Genomic DNA, 20,611 nt, shown 5'->3' with positions numbered 1-20,611 from the left:
AATCCCAAGCAGCGTGTGTAGTGACAGTATCTAGGACATGGTGGCGCTCTGCCGGCTGCAGCTCTGCCGCCCCCTGTGATGGCTTCCGTCAGTCCCTCTTTTCATAACCTCTCAGCCTCATGTTTTAGATTAGGGTGCACACTAGTGACTCCATCCTAATGTCCATATCCTGCCCCACCCCCACCCCACCGCCCTGTTGGCATCTTTTTTGAAAAAACCATCAATCATTCTGTAGCTAGGCTCTGTTCCACGTTCCGAAGATGAACTTGATCCTGCTTGTTCTTATCTGGTCCCACACTCAGGGGAAGGGAAGATTGACAACCAAGAGTCAGTGTCAGAAATGCTTTCAGCCACATTTAAGCAACAAAGAGGCAGAAATAGGGCTCTTTAGGCTATGTTTACCTGGAGTCCATCATTAAAATAGCTGTCAGGTCTGCAGGTAAGAGCCACCATCTCAAAGAGCAGGCCAGGGGGCCGGCACTGTGGCGTAGTGGGCTAAGCCTCCTCCTGCGGTGCCAGCATCCCTCGCGGGCGCCAGTTCATATTCCAGCTGCTCCACTTCCGATCCAGCTCTCTGCTGTGGCCTGGGAAAGCAGAATATGGCCCAAGTCCTTGAGCCCCTGCACCGTGTGGGAGACCTGGAAGAAGCTTCTGGTCATTGCAGCCATTTGGGGAGTGAACCAGTGGATGGAAGACCTCTCTGTCTCTCCCTGTTACTCTACCTCTCAAATACATGGAAAACAGTAGTATAAAGCCAGCATCATCTCACCAGGAATTGTACTTTTGTGAAAATCTGTCACAGGTACAAACTCAACAAGGAAAACGAGCAACAAAACAAGATTATTTTAAAAAATCACATTTGTGTCTTAACAATAAACAGTCACAATCTAATAGTAGACATTATAGTTTCTTTATTTTTTGCACTGCATACAGTAAGCAAAGTTGAATTACCATGCAATAATCTCAGATTTGGAAAAGACTGAGTTAGCAAGCCTAACCCAGCAGACTTAGATTTTCATTTCACATATCCAAGTTAACTCAAACAGCCATTCTCTCTCCCTGCTGGGAACCCTGTGCTTTGCAAGTTCCAGGGATCCAACAGTAGTGAAAAGACTCATGTCAGAGTGTCAAAGAATTTTCAGAGGCTTAAGCCATTTCGTCAAAATAAGATCAAGATCATTATAAAAGTGATAATCCATTTAATCAGAGTCCTCAGCCAAAGCTGTGAACCAGAACTAATTAGAGTTAAGGTGATCAAACATTTAGAATAAACAAATCAGCATTTTCTGCCCAAGACCCAGTTCTCCCAAGCCATATGACCCAGCCATCGCACTCCTCAGAATTTACCCAAGGGAAATTAAATCAGCAGATAAAAGTTATCTGCACCTCTATGTTTATTGTAGCTCAACTTGCAATAGCTAAGTCATGAAATCAACCTAAATGCCCCACAAGCAAAGGCTGGATAAGAAATTATGGAATATGTACACTATGGAATACTACACAGCGGTAAAATAAATCTTTTTGCAACAAAATGAATGAATCTGGAAAACATACTTAATGAAATAAGCCAGTCCCAAAGGGACAAATACCATATGTTCTCCCTGATCTGTGAGAACTAATAGAGCACCTAAATGGAAATCTGTAGAAGTGAAATTGACACTTTGAGAAGCAATGACTTGAACAGCCCTTGTCTCAATGATCAAGGAACAGTTCTTCCTCTTCTTCATACTATTTGTTGTACTTGTTATATACCATAGTTAATCATGTGTAGATCTCAGTAAAAAATGAGAATACAAAAGGGAGGAGGAAGCTTGTAACTGTAAAGCTGTATAGTTCCACATAAAGTCCTATGGACTTACATCTAAGGGTACAGTTTAAAAACTTGTCATGGAACCCCAAAGCCCATTAAGCTGAGTGGTAAAAGTGCTATCTTAAGTGTTAAAGTGACTGTATTAAGTGTTAAAGTGGTCATATAGATAGGATTAAGTGTCAAAGGGATCATATAAATAAAATCCAATGTCTAATAATATAGTAAAAAGGGAATGTTCCAACATGGGAAGCAGTCCACACAGCAGACTCATAGGATGACAATTGCTTTAAATAGCATTCTGACCTCAGAATCAGCCCTTAAGGTATTTTGGTCTGACTTAAAATCCTGTGAGCATTTCAGGCATGGGAAGCCAAAACATTGTGGGAAAAAAATCATCCTACATGAGGATCTCTGTGGGTGAGACCCCAGTGGAAAGAAGTGGCCATCAAAGAAGGATGTACTTTTCTCTGAAGGGAGGAGAGAACCTCCACTTTGCTTATGGCCTTATCTAAATATTGACAGAGACTGTGGATTCAAAAGGCTTCCACAGCCTAGGCAGCTCATGTCAAAAGCCTCAGGTGATCATTGAGGTCATACATAAGAGTGTTATTTGTTAAATTAATAACAGGATTCACTGTGAACTAACACCCCATGCAGGACCTCTGTCCTCAATGAGTTGTATTATGAGAGTTAACTGTAAAACTTGTTCAATTTGTGTGTTTGTATATGTCTGTGCATGCACAAATTGTTGAAATCTTTACTTAGTATAGTTAGTCTTCTGTGTACAAAGTTAATTGAAAGTAAATTGTAGGCCAGAGCCGTGGCTCAATAGGTTAATCCTCCACCTGCAGTGCCAGCACCCAGGGTTCTAGTCCCGGTCGGGAAGCTGGATTCTGTCCCAGTTGCTCCTCTTCCAGTACAGCTCTCTGCTATGGCCCGGGAGTGCAGTGGAGGATGGTCCAGGTCCTTGGGCCCTTGCACCCGCATGGGAGACCAGGAAAAAGTGCCTGGCTCCTGGCTTCAGATCGCCGCAGCACCAGCCGTAGTGGCCATTTGGTGAATGAACCAACAGAAGGAAGACTTTTCTGTCTCTCACTATCCACTCTGCCTGTCGGGAAAAAAAAAGGAAAAAAATAGTAAATTGTAATGGAGAATGGGACTGGGAATGGGAGAGGGAGGAGGAGATAGAGTAGGGGGTGGGGATGGGAAGAATCATATAGTCCTAAAGTTATACTTACAAAATTTGTACTCATTAAGTGAAAGGTTTCTTTGGGAAAAAAACTAACACCTTTTAATGAGCATCAATTGACTACAATTACTTCTTACTCTTAATAATTTGAGTTAACCATAACTATACTCACTTGGAACCTGCAGGGAATAACTTTACTTGAGCATTTAGTTTGCAAAATAACTTTGGTCCCAGTAAAGAAGTCTAACTTTTTCACAGGTGAAGAAGATCATGCCTTCATTACAGACCCAGCTGGCCTCTAGTAGTTACAGAAATGCTTTCTCCTGCATTAGCCTCATAATTTCTTGTCCCCCACTGCACCAGGGACTTCTGTGCAAATTACAACTGCTTTTAAGAGATTGAGGGAGCCCCGGGCCTCTGCTCTACCACAAGGCCAGGTGGAGCTGTAGCTACAGCATTTTTAGGTCAGGAAGAACTCCTAACATATCTCCTTGGGCTTCCATCTCAATTGCCACAGACACAGCTGTTGGAAGGTTTAAAGTATTTAAAAGGCTACTTTCCTCTCTGCCTATTTCTTCCTGGGTTTTACTGTCTGAAACAGGACAAATCTTTATTATGCAAGGTCATGACAACGTCCATACAGGCATCTCATCCACTGACCAGCTCTGACACACTTCCATGGCTGCAGGATAGCACAGTAGCTCCATTCAGTGGCCCCCTTTCTTTAACACCTACCTGGGCCATACAGTAGGACAACAGAACCCATTTTCTTAGTCAAAGGACCATAACTATAGGTGGCTCAGATGCAACCCGATGGGCTTTTGGAACCTCCCATATTTTACCAAAGAGAATTCCTCAAAGAGTACTCATCCAAACCCAGTGCTCCTCGGGGAGGGACAGAGATAATAGTCTCAGAACCTCAACTCCCACCAACCAGCACCGGAACAAGCAACTCAAGCTATGTGCACATGGCACGAAGCCGGGATGGTGGAGCTTCAGGGTTCCAGGTGTGCACCTGCTTCTACGTACCCAATCTCGGAGCCCATGGACTCCCCCAAGAGCATGCTTCCTCATAAACGCTTTGCTGGTACAAGTATCTGTGGAGGGAGGAGGGAGTCTTCTACAGCTGCTGCTGGGGTGCCCCCAGAGTCCCAGCCACGGGGTCAGCTCACCACGAGCAGCTCTGGGATGCGATACAAATGGCCATTGCCCTTCCCCACTGATGTGAGAGTATGAGGCGCCCCAAAGAATACAGCCCAAATGCCTGGGCCAGCTTGCCAATGCTGCTACTGGACAAAATGAGGCCCCTGGTGCTCATCAGCTCAGACGGACGCAGGGAAGAGGAATGGGCTTATTTCAAGAAGTCCGCAGTCTTGGTGAAAGAGTTGTCTCCAGATCCAAAACTGCTCCTTCTCACCCAACAAGCCAGCAAAAACCTGGGGCGGGTGGTAGCTTTTAAAGGGAAGTCGTAGCTGCAGGTGGAGGTTAGAGAGAAAGCAATGACTCCAGGCAATTGGTAGTTAAGCAGATTTTTCAGGGGGCGACTTGATGAGGGAGCTCAGCTACCTGCAGGTGGTGGCTGCGTGGCCCCTCGTCAGCCAGGCGTGCGGCCTGCCAGTCCAGATCATCTCCTGCCAGCAGGCGCCTGCAATCCTCATGCAAACGTTCACTACGGGAACAGGGAAGAAAAGACGCCGTCCCTACAGTCCCGGGCCAGGCAGGCCCGAGTGAGCCCAGCCTCCCCCCTCCAGCCCTCCCCCTGCCCACCCCCCGAGGCCCCTTCCTGGCCAAGCCTCAGGGAGGCAGTAGCTCTGTGAGCCCTCTTTCAGGGGACTCACTTCGGTGCGCCTGTGGAACCTAGCGCTTCCTCCCCAGATGAAGGAACCTGGGGGATCCACTGAGGCCTGGACGCGGCTCTAAGCCTGGAGGCTGCACTCAAGGGCTCTGGGCTCCATTCCTCGCCATCAGGGCCCCAAGTGCCCTCTGACGTCAGTCTCCCCGCTACTCTCTGTGACTGCCATCAGGGCTCCCTCCTTCCCTTCTAGGGTTCAGAGTAGGTGCGCAACGGTAAAGGATGACACCTGTGCCAGGGTGGCTGCTGTTCTCCGGCGGCCTAGAGTCCCTTCAGGGCCACCTGCTCTTGCCATGGGCTCTTTGCTCACAAAGAGTGAGTGCAGTGTAATGAGGGAGAGGCTCCAGGGCCCTTCGAAAGTTCTTCCAACAGAACAGATTTTCTGCCTGGGTACACGAGGAGCAGTCCTACCTTAGAGTTCCTTCCAGGTGCAGAACCCTCACTGTCCGACTTCCACATTCCCAGAAGTATCACTTGGGAGCTTCTTCCAAATTCCCATTGCAGTGGGAGATTCCAGAAATGCAGAGCGACCAGCAAGGCGTGGGCACGGGTGTGCAGCCTGGAAGAGCAGCCTCGGGCATGAGCCAGCCAAATCCTTAGGGGCAGGGCAGGCCAAGGCCACGGAACCCCATCTCTCAGTGCTGTGGGCCCAAGCGGTAGATGCAGATCTTTATGGATCAACAGCTCGCGGGCTGGGTTTCTGTCTTGTTGGGGCCGGTTGTACCTTTCTACTTGTCTAGTCCTCCCTCTTGGAAAAAGACTGTTTTCCTTGTGCTGTCCCATCATTGTGCGCTGGAAGTAAGTCTGTGACTGTTTTTTTTTTTTTTTTTTAATTTGTAGCAGCTCATAGAACTCTGTCTCAGGCTGGTGTTATGACACAATGGGTTAAGCCACCACCTGCGTTGCCAGCTTCCCATATCAGAGTGCTAATTCAAACCCCAGCGGCTCTACTTCTGAATCAGCTCCCTGTTAATATGCCTGGGAAAGCAGTGGAAGATGGCCCAAGTGCCTGGGCCCCTGCCATGCATACGGGAGACCTGGGTGGAGTTCTAGCCTCCAGGCTTCAGCCAGGTTTTGGCCATTTGGAGAGTGAACCAGTGGAGTTGGATGGAAGATCTCTTTCTGTCTCTGTCACACCCTCTCTCTGTCACACTGCCTTTCAAGGGAAAGAAATAAATCTTTAAAAAAAAAAAAAGTTTGTCTTGACGGTGCCAGCGCTGTGGCGTTCTAGGATGAGACTCCACCTGCAGCGCTGGCACCAGTTTGGGCACCAGTCTGTGTCTTGGTTGCTCCTCTTCCTGTCCAGCTCTCTGCTTATGGCTGGGAGGGCAGTGGAGGATGGCCCAAGCGCCCAGGCCGCTGCACCCACATGGGAGACCCAGAGGAACTCCTGGCTTCGGATCAGTTCATCTCCAACCAATGAAGCAGCCATTTGGGGAGTGAACCAGGGGATGGAAGACCTCTCTCTCTCTCTCTCTCTCTCTCTCTCTCTCTCTCTGTTACTCTACCTCTCAAATAAATAAACTCTTAAAAATAAAAGTTTGTCTTGAGTCTCACATGAGACTTTGGACTTTGGAATTAATGCTGGAACAAGACTTTGCAGCCATTTAGCTGGAAGGACCGCATGTTATGCCTGAGAAAGGCATGAGCTTTGAGGGCAGAGGTGAGCGCTATGAATATGTCTCAGCCCCCAAACTCACACAAGACTTAACTCCCCAGAGCCATCTGTGGTTAATGGCATTAAGAGGGTAGAAGCTGAATCAGACTCTGGTGTTTAAGATTAGAGAAGGTCCTTAGGGTGCAGGCCCGTGATTGAATCCTGCTGGCTTCAGAGGGAGAGGGAGAGGAACCAGACAGATACAGGTACTCTGGGGCAGCCCTGACAAGTGAGGCTCACTAGGCTAATCCTCCGCCTAGCGGCGCCGGCACACCGGGTTCTAGTCCCGGTCGGGGCGCCGGATTCTGTCCCGGTTGCTCCTCTTGCAGTCCAGCTCTCTGCTGTGGCCCGGGAAGGCAGTGGAGGATGACCCAAGTGCTTGGGCCCTGCACCTGCATGGGAGACTAGGAGAGGCACCTGGCTCCTGGCTTCGGATCAGTGCGGTGCACCGGCTGCAGCGGCCATTGGGGGGTGAACCAATGGCAAAGGAAGACCTTTCTCTCTGTCTCTCTCTCACTGTCCACTCTGTCAAAAATAAATAAATAAATAAATAAATAGAAATGCACATTGCCAGGCCTCACCACAGACCTACTGAGTCAGCAACAGTGGGGGACAGGGCCCAGCCCTCTGTGTGACCGGCTCTGCAGGTGACTCTGCTGCTGGGGCTGGAAGACTGTAGCTTTTGCCCCTCTGAGGCGCTGGGGACTCCACAGGAGACCGGGCCCCAGGGCCAGTAGGCAGGTGGGGGCAGGCGGTTCCTGGAAGCACCAGGCCACTCCTCCAAGGCTCTTCTGATTGGCTACAGATATTGCCATGTAGGCCAGGTGGAGGCTTGCTGAAGTGGCATGGAGCCAGCCAAGAAAAAAAATTAAAGTTCCCCAAATATTATTGTTGGGAGGACTGGGGGAAGCTCTAGTGTGGTGCCTTTTCCCCAAATATTGTGAATCACAATAACTGTGTTGATCTTCTCTTTCCTTCAGCAAATAAGGAAACATCTGTGGGGCTGCTGGTATTTGTTTTTGAATGAGCATCGTGATAGAGGAATCCTGGGGCTGAAGCCCTGCCCCGAGGAGGCGCGAAGGGTTCACTGGGAAGTAACACAAAGCGGTCTCCTGGCACCCTCCACTGCCCGGCACCTCACTGCAGACGGCAACCTGCAAGACCAGTGGGGATGGACGCCTGGCTCCACCGCCTGTTCTGTGCTTCGTCGGGGGGGGGGGGAGGGCTGAGAAGGGATGGCTCCTGCCTGCGACCTCATCTGCTGCCCCTTGGAGAGAGGCCCGAAGTTCAGATCCCTGTGGCAGCCACCAGAGGCCTCCTGCCTAAGAATCTCACTGGTCTCTGTGACTCCTGTGGGTGTCGCAAGAGATAGGGGATGCTCTGTGTCCCGTGGGAGGAGAGCAGCTGTGTTAAAAATGTGGTTAGCAAAAGCCTGACCCCAAGGGCCTGTGTGTGTCCCTGGATCCCACTTTCTTGAAAGAAGAGGCTGCAGTTCAGAGTAAATACTGTTGTTTATTTTACCCGTTATTTACTAAAGGTGTACTTACGGGAGAGGCACCACATGGCGGAATGAGGAAGGAACTTACTGCTCTAGTCTAGGGGGAGACAGTTAAAAAAACATGGAGAGGGGGCGGGCACTGTGGCACAGCAGGTAAAGTCGCCGCCTGCAGTGCCAGCATCCCATATGGGCGCCGGTTCGAGTCTGGGCTGCTCCGCTTCCAGTCCAGCTCTCTGCTGTGGCCTGGGAAAGCACAGAAGATGGCCCAAGTCCCTGGTCCCCTGCATGGGAGACCCAGAAGAGGCTCCTGGCTTCGGATCGGCCCAGCTCCAGCCACTGTGGCCATTTGGGGAGTGAACCAGCAGATGGAAAACCTTTCTCTCTCTCTCTCTCTCTGCCTCTCCTTTTCTCTCTGTGTAACTCTGACTTTCAAATAAATAAATAAATAAATCTTTAAAAAAAATCAAACGTAGAGAGACTTCAATCTCAGGGGAAGAGTTAGGGAGAAAACTGCAGAGGAAACTCCATGCAAATTAGAGGGACACTGTGGGTCTCTTTGTGGGGTGTGGACGCGCACCACTCAGCCCCAGCAGCTGAGAGTCTCAGCACCCGCTGTGGAGAGTAACACGAGACCAGAGTGCTGCAGCCCAAGCCACTGGCAATAAAGTTGCGGGAAGAGCCTGGCGTGAGTCTGTCTTGGAGCCCTATGGGACAGAGTACCTGCCAACCTAGAGGAAGACAAGGGGGCACATTTCTCTCTCCCTGACCATCCGGCATTTGGGACGTACATAACAGCTGTGCCCGCTCGTGTCTGTGCACCCAGCAACCAGCCAAGAGGAGATGCCCAAGTCTGGCTGGGAGAAACGACAGGGGGTGGGGTGCTTGTGACTGTGTGAGCCCTGTGAGCTGGGACTGTGAAGACACTGGCTGCATGGGAGTGTGCAGGGTGTGGCTGGGTCTTTGGGCAGTCACTGTGGGAGGCTCCATGTGCTCAGGGCTCCCTGATTCCCTGGTGAGGGCCATTGCTGAGGGATCTGTGCTCACACATAGGACTGAACGGATCCTTTGTGTGGCTCCTGTGGGAGCGCAATGAATATGGTACCCACTGGGGCTAGCGCCCAGGCATTGGTCTCCTTGGAGGAGAGGAGGTGAAGTGTGAGACTAGCCAACAGAGCAGAACAAACCTCCCCTCTGATTAAAATTCAAAAATAAGAAATAAAGCAAAAAGAGATTTACCACACCCAACCTGGACTTCACTTTAGACACTCCCTTTACCCTGGAGCACTGAACAGAGCTCTCTGGCCATACCCACCACACACCTCAGGGTATTTACTGAAAAAATAGACACTCCATTAAGCCACAGAAGCATAGTCCAAAGATAAAAGCCACTGGGGCTGGTGCTGTGGCATAGTGGGTAAAGCTGCCGCCTGCAGTGCTGGCATCCCCTATGGGTGCCAGTTCGAGTCCCAGCTGCTCCACTTCTGACCTAGCCTTCTGCTATGACCTGGGAAAACAGTAAAAGATGGACCAAGTCCTTGGGGCCCTGCATCCATGTGAGAGACCGGAAGAAGCTCCTGGTTCCTGGCTTCAGATTGACACAGCTCTGGCCATTGCAGCTAATTGGGGAGTGAACTAGCAGATGGAAGACCTCTCTCCCTCTCTCTCTGCCTCTCCTTCTCTCTGTGTGTAACTTTGAAATAAATAAAGAAATCTTAAAAAAAAAAAAAGATAAAAGCCATCACAGGGAATAAATAAATAAACCAACAAGTATCTCTACAAATGCCTAAAAATAAACACAGCAATTCAAGGAACAAGAATAAGGAAGACAACATGATGTCTCCAAAGGAACTCAACAACATTTCAATACTAAAATGAGAAAATGAAAAGACTGAAGAAATGCCAGAAAAAGAATTCAAAAAATTGAGCATAGGATTCCTTAAAAGTAATCAGAGGCTGGCACCATGGCTCAATAGGCTAATCCTCTGCCTGCAGTTCCAGCACCCCAGGTTCTAGTCCCGGTCAGGGGGCCGGATTCTGTCCCGGTTGCCCCTCTTCCAGTCCAGCTCTCTGCTGTGGCCAGGGGGTGCAGTGGAGGATGGCCCAGGTCCTTAGGCCCTGCACCCACATGGGAGACCAGGAGAAGCACCTGGCTCCTGGCTTCAGATCAGTGCGGTGTGCCAGCCACAGTGCACCCACTGCAGCGGCCACTGGGGGGTGAACCAACGGAAGGAAGACTTTTCTCTCTCTCTCTCTCTCTCTCTCACTGTCCACTCTGCCTGTCCCAAAAAAAAAAAAGATACAGACTGGGTGCTTGGAAAAAAAAATCAAAACCCATCTATTTGCCTAAAAGAAACCCATCTCACCAACAAAGATACACGCAGACTGAAAGTGAAAGGATGGAAAAAGATATTCCATGCTAATAGAAGCAAAAAAAAAAAAAAAAAAAAGAGACAGAGAGCAGGTGTAGCCATCCTAATATCAGACAAAATAGACTTTAACTGAAAAACTGTTAAAAGAGACTAAAAGGGCACTGTGCAATGATTAAGGGATCAATTCAACAGGAAGATGTGACTATAATAAATGTATACACACCTAATGACAGGGTGTCTAAGTATTTAAAAGAAATGTTAAGGAATCTAAAGGGAGCCATAGACTCAAATACAATAGTAATGGGGATTTCAATACCCCACTTTCAGCAATGGACAGATAAACCAGACAGGAAATCAACAAGGAAACAACAGTTAATACTATAGACCAGATGGAACTAATGGATATCGACAGAACTTTTCATCCTACAGTTGCAGAAAACACATTCTTGTCCCCAGTGCATGGAACTTTCTCTAGGACAGACCACAGGTCAGGCCACAAAACAAGTCTCAGCAAACTCAAAGGAATTGAAATCATACCATGCATCTTCTCTGACCACAATGGAATGAAACTGGAGATGAACACTTGAGATTCTCAAGAACATAGCAGACACATGGAGACTGAGCAACATGCTCCTGAATAAACAGTGGGTCACAGGAGAATTCAAAAGAGAAATTAAAAAGCTGTTGAGGAACAGTTGTTTTTTCTTTCATACTATTTGTTGAAATATTTATTTAGAGCCGGCGCCGTGGCTCAATAGGCTAATCCTCCACCTTGCGGCGCCGGCACACCGGGTTCTAGTCCCGGTTGGGGCGCCGGATTCTGTCCCGGTTGCCCCTCTTCCAGGCCAGCTCTCTGCTGTGGCCAGGGAGTGCAGTGGAGGATGGCCCAGGTGCTTGGGCCCTGCACCCCATGGGAGACCAGGAAAAGCACCTGGCTCCTGGCTCCTGCCAGGATCAGCGCGGTGCGCCGGCTGCAGCGGCGGCCATTGGAGGGTGAACCAACGGCAAAAGGAAGACCTTTCTCTCTCTGTCTCCCTCTCTCACTGTCCACTCTGCCTGTCAAAAAAAAAAAAAAAAAAAAAAAAAAAAAAAAAAAAAAAAAAAGAAATATTTATTTAGTATAATCTTCTGTATATAAAGGTAATTGAAAATAGATTTTAGTAAAAATGAGGATGGGAATGGGAGAGCAAAGAAGAAGAAGGGTGGGTACTGTGGGAAGTTGTATTTATGAGATGCATGAGGTTTGTATACCTTAAATAAAAGATTTCTTGGGAAACAATTTACTTATTTGAAAGGCAGGTGATAGAGATCTTCTATCCACTGGTTCACTCCCCAAGATGCCCACAACAGCCAGGGCTGGGCCAGGCTAAAGCCAGGAGCCAGGAGCTGCATCCGGGTCTCCCACAGGAGTGCCGGGGGCCCAAGTCCTCAGGCCATCTTCTGCTGCCTTTCTATGCTCATCAGGAAGCAGCTGGCCTGGGAGCTAAAGGGCATTCACGTATGGGATGCCAGCATTCCCAGGGGCTGCTAAGCCTGCTGCGCCACAAGCCCACTGTGAGAACACTATTTTTTTTCTTTTTCTCTTTTTTTTTAAAGATTTATTTATTTGTTTGAAAGCCAGAGTTACAGAGAGTGGGACAGAAAGAAACAGAAGGATGCTTAATCCACTAGTTCACTTCCTAGATGCCTGCAACAGCCACGGCTGGACCAGGCTAAAGTCAGGAGCCAGGAACTCCATCCAGGTCTCCCACGTTGGGTACAGGAGCCCAAACACTTGGGCCATCCCCCACTGCTCTCCCAGGCACATTAGCAGGGAGCTGGATTAGAAATGGAGCAGCCAGAACATGAACTAGTGCTGATATAGGATGCTGGCTTGGCAGGTAGTGACTTTATCCACTATGCCACAGCACCAGCCCTGAGAACACTGTTTATTAAAATTGCATCAGGAGAAACCAAAACGTATATCCAAACAGAGCTTTGCCTGTGAGGTTTACTGCTGCATTTTTATACTCCCGAGTGGAAGTGTGAACGTCCGTGGCTGGGTTTGCACTGTGGGACATCCCAGCAAGGGAAGGGCACGCAGCATGACAGAGAAAGGGCAACCCCACCTGCTGCAGTCGTGAAAAATGCTGGACACAAGAGGACCTGCTGTTCGAGCCCTGTGTGTAACACGCTAGGAGACTCAAACAGGAAGCAGGTCAGCCCCTTCCCTTTGTCCCCCCCCCCCCCCGCCCCCGGTTAAAAGGGCACAAGGAACGCATGGGAGGTGACTGCCCTTGATACTGGTGGTGCTTTGATGGGGTTTAGGACACCAGGGCATACTGGGTATTTTAAACCAAAGGAATCCGAGGGAACAGCAGAAGCAGACATGTCACTCTCACCTCAGCTCCCCCCTCCTCCTTCAAAACAGGTCACACAACCTAGGCAGGCTTTTCTGCCCTTCCCCCACAAGGGCCTTCCCCGTGCCTAGAGGAGGGAAACATTCTCTCTCTCTCTCTTTCTCTCTATACACACACACACACACATATAATTTTTATATGTTTATTTGAGAAACAGAGACAGAGAGAGATCCTTCCTCTGCTGGTTCACTCCCCAGAGGCCAACAACAGGGCCAGGAGGCTGGAATTCAATCTGGGTATTGCATGTGGGTGGCAGGGGCCCAAGGACTTGAGCAATCATCTTCTAATTCCCAGTACTTGGATCTGAAGAGGAGGCGGGACTCGAACCCAGGCACCCCGACGGGATGGCAGTGTCCCAAGCAGCATCCTAACCACTGTGCTGCACACTCGGCCCCAGCTAGGAGCACTCTGACCTCTCCACACACGGGTCACTGAGATGAATCTGAACAAGAGGCCGCCCTAAGCCTTCCTCGGTTAATCACCACTTGATTACACCTTTTCCAGTCATTTTCCCCAGTCTTCATCAGTTTCAACTGCTTCTTTACATCTGCCTTATGAGGCTTCCCATGACAGGTAAAACTAGGCAAAATATGCAGCTCAGTTCACAATAGCTAAGACGTGGAATCAACCCAGATGTCTATCAGAAGTTATGGGATATGTACACCATGGAATACTACAGAATGGTAAAAAAGAAAAATGAAATTCTGTCATTTGCAACAAACTGGATGAATCTGGAAAACATTATACTTAGTGAAATAAGCCAGCTCCAAAAGGACAAATACCGTATGTTCTCCCTGATCTGTGGTAATTAATAGAGCACCTAAAAGTTGATCTACAGAAGTAAATTTGATACTTTGAGAAGCAATGACTTTATTTTTTAAAGATTTTATTTATTTATTTGAGAGGTAGAGTTACAGACAGTGAGAGGGAGAGACAGAGAGAAAGCTCTTCCTTCTGTTGGTTCACTCCCCAGATGGCTGCCTGGTCTCCCACGCAGGTGCAGGGGCCCAAGCACTTGGGCCATCTTCTATTGCTTTCCCAGACCATAGCAGAGAGCTGGATTGGAAGAGGAGCAGCCAGGACTAGAACCGGCGCCCAAATGGCAGGGGGCGGGAGGAGGGGGCGAGCCACAGGAGGAGGATTAACTTACTGTGCCACAGAGCTGACCCCAAGAAGCAATGATTTTCAACAGCCCTTGTCTTGACTCCTGAGGAACAGGGTTTTATATATATATATATATATATATATATATATATATATATATATACTATTTGTTGAACTCTTTACTTAGTCTAGTATGTGTGTAAAGTTAATTGAAAAATAGATCTTAGTAAAAAATAAGAATGAGAATAGGAGAGGGAGGAGGAAGAAGAGCAGGACTGTGGGTGGGAGGGTGGGCATGGTGGGAAGAATCACTATGTTCCTAAAGTTGTATTTATGAAATGCATCAAGTTTGTATTCCTTAAATAAAAGTTTTCTTAAAAAAAACAACTTTGGTAAAATAAACATGCACACTTTTCTCTGGTCCATCTGAGTTACAGGGACTCAGCCATGAACCTAGGAGAGGTAGAGAAAGGTATTTTTAGGCCGGCGCCACGGCTCACTAGGCTAATCCTCTGCCTTGCAGCGCCGGCACACCGGGTTCTAGTCCCAGTCGGGGCGCCGGATTCTGTCCTGGTTGCCCCTCTTCCAGGCCAGCTCTCTGCTGTGGCCCGGGAAGGCAGTGGAGGATGGCCCAAGTCCTTGGGCCCTGCACCCGCATGGGAAACCAGGAGAAGCACCTGGCTCCTGGCTTCGGATCAGCGCAATGCACCGGCAGCAGCGTGCCGGCCGCGGCGGCCATTGGAGGGTGAACCAACAGCAAAGGAAGACCTTTCTCTCTGTCTCTCTCTCACTGTCCACTCTGCCTGTCAAAAAAAAAAAAAGGTATTTTTATGAACAATTAATCTGTCAAAACTTATCAAATTGAAGGCTTACCTACATGTAGTGTATCGTGTATTAATGATACCTCAATGACACTTTTAAAAAATGGACTTACAAATCTGGCTCTTTGAAACAGCAGTGCTGGAGCCCTGCTTCTTCCTGACTGAGTTGACTGGTGCAGATTTTTGTGGTGAGCTGTGATCCCGAGAGGGGAGAAAGGCTACTCCAGGGAGAGTAAGGCATGTCGACGGGTCCCTATCTCCTTGCTAGCATCATTAATATTAGGAATAAATCATCTGAGTGCTTGTGATCTGCCTGCCCGAGCATCGTGTAAACATCATCTTACTCAATGCTCACACACCTTCTGAACAGAGATTACTGGACCATTTTAGGAGGAGGAAAGGGAGCCTTAGAAACAAAGTAACTTCCTCGGGCCGGAAGGAAGATCCAGGCTGTGGGAGTCTGCAGCCGGGTGGGACTGCAGCCGCCTGTGGCTGCTGTGATCACAAGGGAACTTTGTTTTCTCGTTTGTTTTTATGTACTTCTAAGACTTTCTACAATGAACATGTGCTATTATTAGCCAGAAATATCTCCGACTTTAAAATTGTTATAACCACTTTGTAAAAACACTTTCAATATTCTGCTCCCATGAGCATGATCCCTGCTACTTATTGCTTATGCTTCCGTTTCAGACTCCATATTAAGAACGGGAAGCTGGGGCTGGCACAGCAGGTTAAACCCCAACCTGCGATGCTGGCATCCCATATGGACACTGGTTCGAGTCCTGGGTGCTCCACTTCTGATCCCGCTCCCTGCTAAAGCTCCTGGGAAAATGCCAGAGGATGGCCCAAATACTTGGGTCCCTGCTATCCATGTGGGAGACCTGGATGAAGCTCCTGGCTCCTGGCTGCCTCCTGGCCCAATCCTGGAAGTTGCAGCCATTTGGTGAGTGAACCAGCAGATGGAAGACCATTCATTCTCTCTTTCTCTCTCTCTCTCCCTCTTTCTCTCTACAGCTCCGTCCTTCAAATAAATAAATAAACTTAACAACAAACAAACAAACAATGGGAAGCAGAGGCTCAGAGCTCAGGAGTGGGAGAACCAGGATTTGAACTCAGAGCACTGGAACTACTTCTTTTCATGGGACCAAACCCCACTGCGTCTGAGCAAATGCTTCAGGGCCTTTGAACTTCTCAGAAGTCCCCTCCCAAGCTCAGCATGTAGAAGTCGCTGTGTCCCGCATTGTTCTGTTCTTCTCTTCTTCACATCACTTGAGGGATATTTTCTTTTAAAAATTATTTATTACTTATTACTTATTGATTTGAAATAAAGTGAGGGAGAGAGACAGATCTTCCATCCACCGGTTTACTCTCCAAATGACCACAACAGCCAGGGCTGGGCCAGGCTGAAACCAGGAGCCAGGAGCTACATCCAGGTCCCCTACATGGGTACCGGGGCCCAGGTATGTGACCCATCTTCTGCTGCTTTTCCCAGGCACATTAGCAGGAAGCTGGACCGGAAGTGGAGCAGCTGGGACTCGAACCAGCAGCACTTGGATATGGGATGCTGGTGTCCTAAGTGGTGGCTTACCCTGCTGCTCCTTTGAGGAATATTTTCCATGTCACCATTTGGATGTTGTCTGCATCTCATTAGCTTTTTTTTTTTTTTTTTGGACAGGCAGAGTGGACAGTGAGAGAGAGAGACAGAGAGAAAGGTCTTCCTTTGCCATTGGTTCACCCTCCAATGGCCGCCGCAGCCAGCGCACCGCGCTGATCTGAAGGCAGGAGCCAGGTGCTGATTCTGGTCTCCTATGGGGTGCAGGGCCCAAGCACTTGGGTCATCCTCCACCGCACTCCCTGGCCACAGCAGAGAGCTGGCCTGGAAGAGGGGCAACCAGGACAGAATCCGGTGCCCTGACTGGGACTAGAACCCGGTGTGCCAGTGCCGCAAGGTGGAGGATTAGCCTGTTGAGCCACGGTGCCGGCTTCATTAGCTTTTAAAAGGCGCATGTGAATTGCGGCCACTCGGTTGCTCATTTTTCCGCAGCTGGTCTGCGACGAGCATTTTTATGGCAGACAACGCTGATTGTCCAGAAGCCCATAAAGCACCTGGTAACGTCAACGCCTCTGTCAAAACCAACAGAGAGAAGCAGGAGGGGCTCAGATGCCGAGCTTTTAGACAGGTGATTCGCACTCCAACACATGATGGCCGAGGCTCAGCAAAACAACTCTTCTGTGTTCAAGGAGGACAGTGGGCTCCGGGGAAAGGAAGCTTGGGCGTCTTCTCCCCGCTGATGCTGGCGCTGCGCCTGGCGACACCGGTTTCTGCATCCCCTTCCCATCCCCACGGAATACAGCTCCTTCCTAGCCATCAGTTCACTGACTCTCCACGTGGAATCCGGGCCCGAGTGCAGACGCAGTCCTACAGGGCAGGGGTCAGCCAACTGCAGCAAAGAGCCGAACGTGGCCCAGGATCTGTTCTTGTACAGACCACAAACTAAGCATGGTTTTTACAAATTTTTAAAAATTATGGCAAAATAGGAGCCAGTACTGTGGCACAGCAGGTAATGCCACCGCCTGCAGTGCTGGCATCTCATATGGGCGCTGGTTCAAGTCCTGGCTGCTCCACTTCCGATCCAGCTCTCTGATATGGCCTGGGAAAGCAGAAGAAGATGGCCCAAGTCCTTGGGCCCCTGCACCTGCATGAGAGACCCAGAAGAAGCTCCTGACTCCTGGCTTCAGCTCAGTCCAGCTCTGGTAACGTAGCCTTCTGAGGAGTGAACCAGAGGATGGAAGACCTCCCTCTCCCTCTCTCCTATCTCCTCTCTCTGCCTCTCCCCTTCCCTCTCTCTCTCCTCTCTCCTCTCTCTGCCTCTCCCCTTCCCTCCCTCTCTCTCTCTCCCCCTCTCTGCCTCTCTAATAAATAAATAAATAAATAAATAAATAATTTTTTAAAAAATCATGGCAAAATACACACAACATAATATTAACATCTGAACCCTCTTTAAGTGTATGAGCACAGTTCAGCGTGTTCACATGGTTGTATAACCGATTTCCAGAACATTCCATAGGGCAAAACCAAAACCCTATGCTCATGAAACAACTGCCTGCCCCTGGCCACCACCGTTCTACCGCTGCTCACTGACCTCGCATGAGCGCAACCACACGGCAGTTTTCTTTTTGTGGCTGACTCACAGTAACGTCCTCACGCTTCTCCTGTGTGGCAGTGTGTGGCAGACTTTCTTCGCTGTGGCAGACTGAATGATCTTCCCTGTATGCCTGTATTACACCTGCTGTCTGTTTATTCATCGGTGGACTCATGGGCTGCTTACACATTTGGCTACACTGCTTTGAAGCTGGTGTACCAATCTCTCTTTGAGATTGTTTGCGGCCGGTGCCGCGGCTCACTAGGCTAATCCTCCACCTTGTGGCACCGGCACCCTGGGTTCTAGTCCCAGTCGGGGCGCCGGATTCTGTCCTGGTTGCCCCTCTTCCAGGCCAGCTCTCTGCTGTGGCCCGGGAGTGCAGCGGAGGATGGCCCAAGTGCTTGGGCCCTGCACCCACATGGGAGACCAGGAGAAGTACCTGGCTCCTGGCTTCGGATCAGCGCGGTGCACCCGCCACAGTGCACCAGCAGCAGCGGCCATTGGAGGGTGAACAAACAGCAAAGGAAGACCTTTCTCTCTGTCTCTCTCTCTCTCACTGTCCACTCTGCCTGTCAAAAAAAAAAAAAAAAGTAAAAAAAAAATGAGATTCTGTTTGCAGTTCTTTGGGATATTTACCCAGAAGTGGAATGGGTAGATCATATAGTAACACTGGTTTCAATTTCTTGTGGAACCACCGTACCCTTTTCCATAATGGCTGCACCTGTTTACATTCCCACCAACAGTGCTGATGGGTTCCAGTTTCTCCACAACCTTGCCACCATTTGTTCTTTTATTTTAATTAATTAATTTGGAAGGCAGAGCAACAGAGAGAGAGGAAGAGACAAAGATAAAGAGATTATTCACTTGCTGGTTCACTCCCCAAATGGGCACAACAGCCAGGGCTGGGCCAGACCAAGGCCAGGAGCCAGGACCTCCATGCTGGTCTCCCACGTGGGTGGCAGTTGCCCTGGTACTTCCTACGCCCATTAGCAGGAGCTGGATCGGAGCAGCGAGCAGCCAGGATTCAAACTGGCACTCGCAGAGGAGGTCTGTGTCGCAAGCAGTGGCTTAACCCGCTGGGCCACAGTGTTCCTCCTCCCACTCCTCTTCCTTCCCTCCTCCCTCCCCCTTTCCTCCTCCACAAACGAAATGTGCTTTGTGAAATATCCAGAAACAGTGAATATGTTCATAACATGTTCATTGGCTTTGTTTTAGTTTTTTTTCTTGTTTTTTTTTTTTTTTTATTTGACAGGTAGAGCTACAGACGAGGAGAAAGGTCTTCCATCCACTGGTTCACCCCCCAAATGGCTGCTACAGCCGGCGCTGCGCCGATCCAAAGCCAGGAGCCAGGTGCTTCCTCCTGCTCTCCCAGGCGGGTGCAAGGACCCAAGCACTTGGGCCGTCCTCCACTGCCCTCCTGGGCCACAGCAGAGAGCTGGACTGGAAGAGGAGCAACTGGGAATAGAACCCGACACCCATTTGGGATGCTGGCACCGCAGGCGGAGGATTAACCAAGTGAGCCATGGCGCCGGCCCCCTAGCTCTTTTTCTAAAAGAGATCATTCACTTTCTAGTGGGTAAAAAGTCATGACACGTATTAATATTTGATCCAATCAATACAGCAGAAATTACTTCTGAAACTCAATTTAGGGCACATTTTGGGGGGTAGATCATATAAATCAAGGCTTTTAGTAATAACTCAGAATATAAACACCCTGTCACTAACACATAATAAGCTTCTAGAAATCAATATAAAAATCAAAGCAAGAAAAAAGCAACTAAAAATGAGCAAAGATTAGGCACAGCAATTTTATAGAAAGGAAAATTATTTTTTTCATATAGGGAAATCCTCAAAGTTGCATGTTTTTAAAAATACACTTTGAAACTGATAAATCCTTTTTCACCTATCAGTTTGATGAAAATAAAAGTCTTATATACTGCTGGCTAGGCTGTAAAAAAAAAGTTTTAGAACTTGAGTTAGAAATGTTTGCCTATAGAAGGCAATTTAACACTATCAACCAAATTATAAGTCTATATTTCTTTTTTTTTTTTTTTTTTTGGACAGGTAGAGTTATAGACAGTGAGAGAGATATATAAGTCTATATTTCTACCGAGTAAGTGGTTCCTTTTGGATATTTATCCTCGGGACACACAGATGTCTGCAACAACAATCACATGTGGGGCCGCTGCTGTGGCTCAGCGGGTTAACGCCCTGGCCTGAAGCGCCGGCATCCCATATGGGCACCAGTTCTAGTCCCAGCTGCTCCTCTTCCCATCCAGCTCTCTGCTATGGCCTGGGAAAGCAGTAGAAGATGGCCCAAGTGCTTGGGCCCCTGCACCCGCGTGGGAGACCGGAAGAAGCTTCTGGCTCCTGGCTTCAGATCGGCGCAGCTCCGGCTGTTGCGCCCAATAGGGGAGTGAACCACCGGATGGAAGACCTTTCTCTCTCTCTGCCTCTTCTCTCTCAGTGTAACTCTGACTTTCAAATAAATAAATAAATATCTTAAAAACACAAACACACACACAGTCACATGTATAAAGTGATTCTCTGCGACCATGTTAGAAATGGAAAAAGACTTGACACATCCCCATTATCCAACAGGACTGGGTAAAGAAAGGTCACATCACACAAGAACGGAAAAGAATGAGGACTCTTCTGTAATGCGAAACTAACTCTATGACTAACATTCAATTTCTAAAAGCCAGCAAAACACAGAAGACTCACTTCCACATGCTGTCATTTATGTAAAACATGTATTTTTCATGTGTC

General features: G+C 48.7%; 2 long non-coding RNA genes across 3 annotated transcripts in view; both read right to left on the bottom strand.

Annotated features, from left to right (window-relative positions):
* Positions 1 to 20,611, bottom strand: part of LOC149127135 (uncharacterized) — a 563,175-nt gene that overhangs the window by 480,846 nt on the left and 61,718 nt on the right. The window lies entirely within an intron of this gene.
* Positions 892 to 6,369, bottom strand: LOC149127137 (uncharacterized). The gene is made up of 3 exons (XR_016232771.1): positions 5,263 to 6,369; positions 4,029 to 4,668; positions 892 to 2,918 (listed from the first exon to the last, which is right to left on the bottom strand). It is a non-coding gene; the product is annotated as an uncharacterized LOC149127137 (long non-coding RNA).

The sequence above is a fragment of the Oryctolagus cuniculus genome, chromosome 4 (assembly GCF_051225735.1).
Source record: "Oryctolagus cuniculus isolate XC-2025 breed Fujian yellow rabbit chromosome 4, ASM5122573v1, whole genome shotgun sequence".
In the NCBI taxonomy this organism is placed as follows: domain Eukaryota; kingdom Metazoa; phylum Chordata; class Mammalia; order Lagomorpha; family Leporidae; genus Oryctolagus; species Oryctolagus cuniculus.
The sequence above is the reverse complement of the archived record's forward strand: the minus strand, read 5'-3'. Positions and strand labels throughout refer to the sequence as shown.